This window comes from Cebus imitator, unplaced genomic scaffold (assembly GCF_001604975.1).
Source record: "Cebus imitator isolate Cc_AM_T3 unplaced genomic scaffold, Cebus_imitator-1.0 Scaffold37, whole genome shotgun sequence".
NCBI lineage: Eukaryota > Metazoa > Chordata > Mammalia > Primates > Cebidae > Cebus > Cebus imitator.
Genome location: NW_016107352.1, coordinates 2443810 through 2450470, shown reverse-complemented (window position 1 = coordinate 2450470; position 6661 = coordinate 2443810).

Sequence of the window (6661 nt, the reverse complement as noted above, 5' to 3'; positions counted from 1 at the left end):
ACTATTCTAAAAATCCCCTCAAGGACTACACTTTTGAAACTCATTCCCTATGCCAAGATCTTAGAATATAGCAAGAATAGAAATGGCTTCATGAGGAACTTAGGTAGACAGGCCTGTGACAGCCTTGTAGAGTTTCCTGTAGCCCAGTGTGTTACAGTCATAACAGAGGGGGCACTAAGGTAGATGGGGTATGAGACTATGATTCAGTATGTTTCCAGAACAACGGAATGGAATGCTGTCGTTGGATCCAAGAATGACCAGAGGCCACAAAGAGAGACAGGCACAAGTGGGTCTTTTGGATGGGAATGAAACATGATGGAGTAGCAATTTGCACGAACCAGTAATCTATGGCCAGATTTGATAGGAATCATCTCAATGGATGCTAGCATGGCTACCTGTCTACTTTCCCTGATAACTTGGGCCTGTATACACTCCTGGGAAAATAGATGCTGCTCCAGGGGAAAAGAATAATAAAATCTCACATTAGCCAAAAGGTATTTAATAGACCTTAAACTGACTTCCAGGAAATCAAAACAAAAGAAAATATCAACACGTGCATAGTTGACATTTATGGATTGAGAGCTGTACCCACTCTCTATATTTAGGATGGTTTTAACTAGGGCTCAGTGGGTTTAACTAGAGTAGTTTTAACTAGGTTTGCCAAGTGAATATAACAGAAAGTTAAGGGTTTTCCCTACAGTCTAATTATAGTGTTGGATCATGGAGTCCACACTGGATAAGAAGGGAAGAAAAGACGTAAGAAGAAAACGCAAAGTAAAATGGTAGCCTCAATTAGATGGAGAAAGAGTAAGGGGGAGAATGCAGTATTGGGTGGGGAAAGCTTTCAAACTATGATATCTGTGAAGGAAAAAGGGGCATGGGAAGCAGAATTGAGGTGGGACAGAGATGCCAACCTGACAAAGTCTCAGTATGGGTCTCCAGACAAAGAATCCCCACGAGAGGAGTCCTACATTGAGGAAAAATGGCCACGTCCTTCCTGATGCTCCTCCATCACTGTGGGGCTGCCTGAGAAGGGCATGGCCTCAGCTCAAATGCTGTCTGGATCCCAAAGATTCTGCAGCTGAAGGCCATCATCTAATTGCATTCCTTGCAACTAATGGTAAGCACTTCCTTGAAAGAAGTCTCAGGGCAGACCTCAAAGCTGCTGAAAAAATCTATGTCGGCTGGGCACAATGGCTCACTCCTGTAATCCCAGCACTTTGGGAGGCCAAGGCAGGTGGATCACCTGAAGCCAGGAGTTCAAGACCAGCCTGGCCAACATAGTGAAACTCCATCTATACTAAAAATACAAAAATTAGCCAGGCATGGGAGTGGGTGCCTGTAGTTCCAGTTACTCAGGAGGCTGAGGCAGGAGAATTGCTTCAACCTGGGAGGCAGAGGTTGCGGTGAGCCAAGATTGTGCCATTGCACTCCAGCCTAGGAAACAAGAGCTAAACTCTGTCTCAGAAAAAAAGAACAACAAAAAAAAATCTATGTCATTTATTATATCAGCTGCATAGTGTTTTAGTGCATAGGTGTATCATTTATTTATAATATGGGTTGTTGGTTAGAGAAGTTGTTTTTCAGTTTTTGTTTTTACAGGTAATGCTATGATAAACAATCTTGTACATATGTCTTTGTTCTCTCTGTCAATATAACTGTAGGATAAGTTGTCAGAAGTAAAATGGCTGAGACATGGGGTAACTATCTTTAAAATTTCTGTAAATTCTGCCAATTGTCTGCCAACAAAAATTTGCCATTTACACTCCCACAAATAATACAGGAGAGTGTACATTTCCCCAGGCCTTGCCAACAAGGAGATGTTACCAACCTTTTCTTTATTTGCCAGTCTAATGTTAGCACAATGGTGTCTTACTCGCTTTTTACTTTTTATTTTCCTAATCACTCATTAGTTTGAGCATACTTTCATATGCTTAGGACACATGTGTTCTCCTTCTTCAGTTATTTTTTCATTTCTTTTATTCACCTTTCCTTATTATTTTATAAAAGCAAACATCAAACACAATTGAGAAATTTCTTGCAGGGGGAAAAAAGAATGCTTAACCTATATTTGAAGCCGATGTAAAATTCTTCTTGTCTTTCCACAAAAAGCCAAGATGTATTACCTTCAGGATTCACTTCCTCTTCTTTCCAGATAACACTGGAGCCACAAGTGCAAAAAGAAGAATGAACCCATTTGCTATGATGGAGGGAAAAGATTTGGGCCTTGATAAGTAAAAGGAGGCCACCCACGAATGAAACAAAGGGCTTCTCCAGAAGGAGCACAGAAAAAAGTAAGATATAGCTGTTGGCTGATAGGAGAGGGGAGCCTTGTATAAAGAAACTGGGGACAGAATCTCACCCATCTAGCTTCACTTCTCAGCAAAGCCTTAATAGCCTTTGAGTTCTCGTCTTCCCTTCATGGTAATTACTCATGACTCTCCCATGGTTTCTCATCAACTCAAAATGCTCCCAAACAAACACATCACTTGCACTTCTCATCCTTCCTTAGTCAATCTATCCTTTCTTCCTGACACTTTTGACTTCCCTGCTTCTATCAATAAAATCACATCCTCCCAGCAGCACAGGTTTAGAACATCAGAGAACTTTTTAAAAATGTTCATTATCAGATCTGACAAAGCCTAGAGATACTACCAACAAAAGGTTCTTTTCAATCCCTCTCCTCACAGCTCCTCTTTGTCTGCCTATGAATGTCTGTTCCACCTTTATAAGTCAGATGACATGTCACTTCCTCTAAGGAAGTCTCCCCTGGCTGCTGCTTGTCCCCCCAGTATACATACCGTATATACAACATGCTATTTTTTAGATTATTTTCATGACTTCCTCCCATCCTTGAAGACAAACTGTACCTTCTTCATCTTTATATCCTCAGCATCAATCACAGTGCTGGTACATAGTGGGTGTTCAATAAAGTTTAGTAGAATTATTTAACGGTTAAAAAATTTGAGCAGAAAACACATTACTCCCTGATTAAAAGGCTTCAGCAGTTCCCGGCTGCCTACTCTAGAAATCTCAAAATTCTCATGCTAGCATTTCAGGCTTTCATGAGATAACTGAATCTTCCATTCCCTCCGCCCTTAGAGTACTTTAGACAGCAGCCGGTTGAAACTAGTCATTATTTCTCTAACATATCTGTAGCTCCTATGTCTGTGCTTTTACTCATTCTTAGACATTCTTCCCCACTATCTACCAATTATTTGCCAAAATCTTGCTCATCTTTCCATAGCCATCCCAAATGCCATATCTAGTAGCATTTCCTGATCCCCAAAATAGCTCTTCCTCCAAACACCTCTGAGCACCCTCAACATATCCACTGTCTGGCACCATCGCCATTGCCACCAATAACACCACAATCAGCATTGCATGTGCAGTGAATCTTTCTTATGGACCTTTTTAAAAAATGCATTTAATTAAAGCTTTTTACACTGAGGATTACATGAAAATCTCATAAATTAAAAAATAATTAGCTATTTTTTTTATCATCCAGTCATAGTCTGAGGTGCATGAGAGCAGACGTTTTTGCACCCATCAGGACACCTAGTCCAGCTCCTGGCACCTAGTATTCTCTAGGTTAACAGCAACAATAAGAAACATCAGAGACCAAATTGTGAGTTAGCGCCTGCTTCTCCCAACAGCATCATCAATGTGATTTCACCAGTATTCCCTCTCATCCCCAGTAGAATCCCATTCTATTTCTTTTTTTTTTTATTTGTTTTTTGTTTTTGAGGCCAAGTCTCCCACTGTTGCCCAGTCTGGAGTGCAATAGTGCAATCTCGGCTCACTACAACCTCCACCACCTGGGTTCACATGATTCTCCTGCCTCAGACTCCTGAGTAGCTGGGATTACAGGTGCCCACCACCACACTCTACTAATTTTTTTTGTATTTTTAGTTGAGACAGGGTTTCACTATGTCGGCCAGACTGGTCTCAAACTCCTGACCTCATGATCCGCCTGCCTTGGCCTCCCAAAGTGCTGGGATTACAAGCTAGGCCACCGTGCCCGGCCCCATTCCATTTATTTTAATTTTCATTTACTCAAGAAGACCTTCCCTGACCACCAAATCTAAGGTAGTCTTATTACACTCTTCACAATCATTTTCTTCTTAGTCCTTATCCTGTCTTAATGTATGGGCTTATTTTCCATATGTTTTTGTAATGCCAATTTCCCCCACAAGTCTATCATCTCCATGAGGGAATAGATCATGACTGTGTGGTTCCCTATTGAAACAGCCATCTCTTAAATAATCATTTATCTAATACATATTCTGTAAATATATTATCTAAGTCTGTTGTTCATATTTTAACTTTAACATTCTGTGGTCAAGTCTGTTAATCTTTCCATCATGTCTTTGTAGTTCCTGTTGTGTGTATTTTAAATTGCTTCCTTGGAATATGATCCTAGAGGTGGAAAAATTGAATAGACTTCTCTTTAAGGACCTGACAAATTTTGTCAAATTGACCATCCCTCACCCTCTGGAAAAAGTGTGACTTGCATTCTCAAAGTTCTACCAGTGGCCTTATGTTATTAGATTTTTACAGGCAAGCTGGACAGAATTCATTTAATGCTAGGTAAGGTGTCCCTAGAAATTTTAGGAATCAGGTATCTCAGGTAGCAATGTTATGTTCAGCATTATCTGCAAGGGAACAGCTTTCATTACTTCTCATCCTTAGCACTAAATCATTTAATAATCTTCTCATGGTTTACTTTTACTCAAATGAATGCATGGATTTGTCATACCCATTGACCCCAAATAATCTTTTTGCTTCACCTCTGTCCCGACTGGATCACCTCCAAGATTTGTGGTTAACCTGAGAAGAGAAGTGCCACTCTTTTCCCAGGTGACTCTCTAATCATGGTCATACATAGCATCTTAGCCAACTGGGTAAACAACTTGACCTGACCTTTCTAGGCCAGCTATCGTAAATGCTGCCAATGATAACAATAGTTCCCATCATACAGAAATGACACAGAAGAATGCAATGCACTGGGAAAGTAACTTCGTAAATATTATTAGAAGGGATGACATAGAGACAACATTTTGGCAACCTCAGTTCACATTTAGCCCTAGATCATCTCTGTGAACATCATATGATTTCATTTGATCTTTGCTCAACTCACAGCACATAGAATAGTAGTGCTGGGTAAGCTAGGCTGGGCACGCAATGCACTTTCCTAAATGAGCCCTTCCTGTAATGCATAATTTCCATTGCCTTTCCTCTGAAAATCAGAGTACATTCTTTGTAATACATATTTTTGCCTATTTCAGGTTCCACACGCAGTGAGAAAAGCAAATGCATGCTTTACTTTTACTTCTGTTCTTAGGACCCAATCCAAGAAAAAGAAGGGGATTTACCTTAAATTTACTCACTTTATCAAAGAGAGTCTTATTTGGATTTTTGGCTACTTGAACACATTTCTTTGCTGCATCAAGCTATGTAAATATTTAATAACAGATTCCAAGTACAAACAGTGACATCAAAACCTATCTACAAGTGGAGATGCAATTTGGAACTTGCCCATATTCCCTCAACTATTTCAGCTTAAGACAAGCACTTGAGCTGTTGTGTTTTTGTTTTTGTTTTTCTGTCTCACTCAAGTGCAATTGCTAGAGTCAACACTTGGATCATCCCTCAATATTCTCTAAGAACCCAAGCCCCATCCTCATCATTGAAAGATCATGAATATTGCATGTCTTCACGTAGCTGTTTCTCAAAGGTCTGAACAAAATATTTGGGCATAACAGGAAGTCACAAATTCTAGACCATCTATAATTAATGTACACACGATGGGGGAAATAGTAGGAGAGTTAATATGGTGCCTCGACACGGGCCACACAAAGGGTTTCCCAGGACTGGTTTGGATCCCCCATAATGTGGTCGATTTTGGAGGAGCAAAATTGACACCTATTAGACATCCAAGTGGAGAAATCAAATAGGAAATTGAATAGAAGAATCTGGCTTTTGGAAGAAAGTTTATGCTAGAGATAGAATTGGAAATCAGTCCTGTGACGTAATGCAATCTCCTGGAGGAAGGGGTCAAAGGATGACAGCAGATCCTAGGATCTCTCATGACTTTCAGAGTTGCCCATTCTGCTTATAAATGCAGGGGCAGCCAATCAAAAGACACAGACTGGCAAATTGGATAAAAAGCCAAAATCCATCAGTGTGCTGTATCCAGGAAATCCATCTCACATGCAAGGATACACAAAGGCTCAAAATAAAGGGATGGAGGAAGATTTACCAAGTAAATGGAGAGCAAAAAAAAAGCAGGAGTTGCAATTCTCATCTCCGAAAAATTAGACCTTAAAGCAACAAAGATCATAAGAGACAAAGGGGGACATTACATAATGGTAAAAGGATCAATGCAACAAGAAGAGCTAACGATCCTAAACATATACGCACCCAATACAGGAGCACCCCGATACATAAGGCAAGTGCTTAATGACTTACAAAGAGACTTGGACTCCCACACAATAATAGTGGGAGACTTTAACACCCCATTGTCAATATTAGATCGACCAGGCAGAAAATTAACAAGGATATCCAGGACTTGAACTCAGACCTGGACCAAGCAAACCTAATAGACATTTACAGAACTCTCCACCCCAAATCCACAGAATATACATTCTTCTCAGCACCA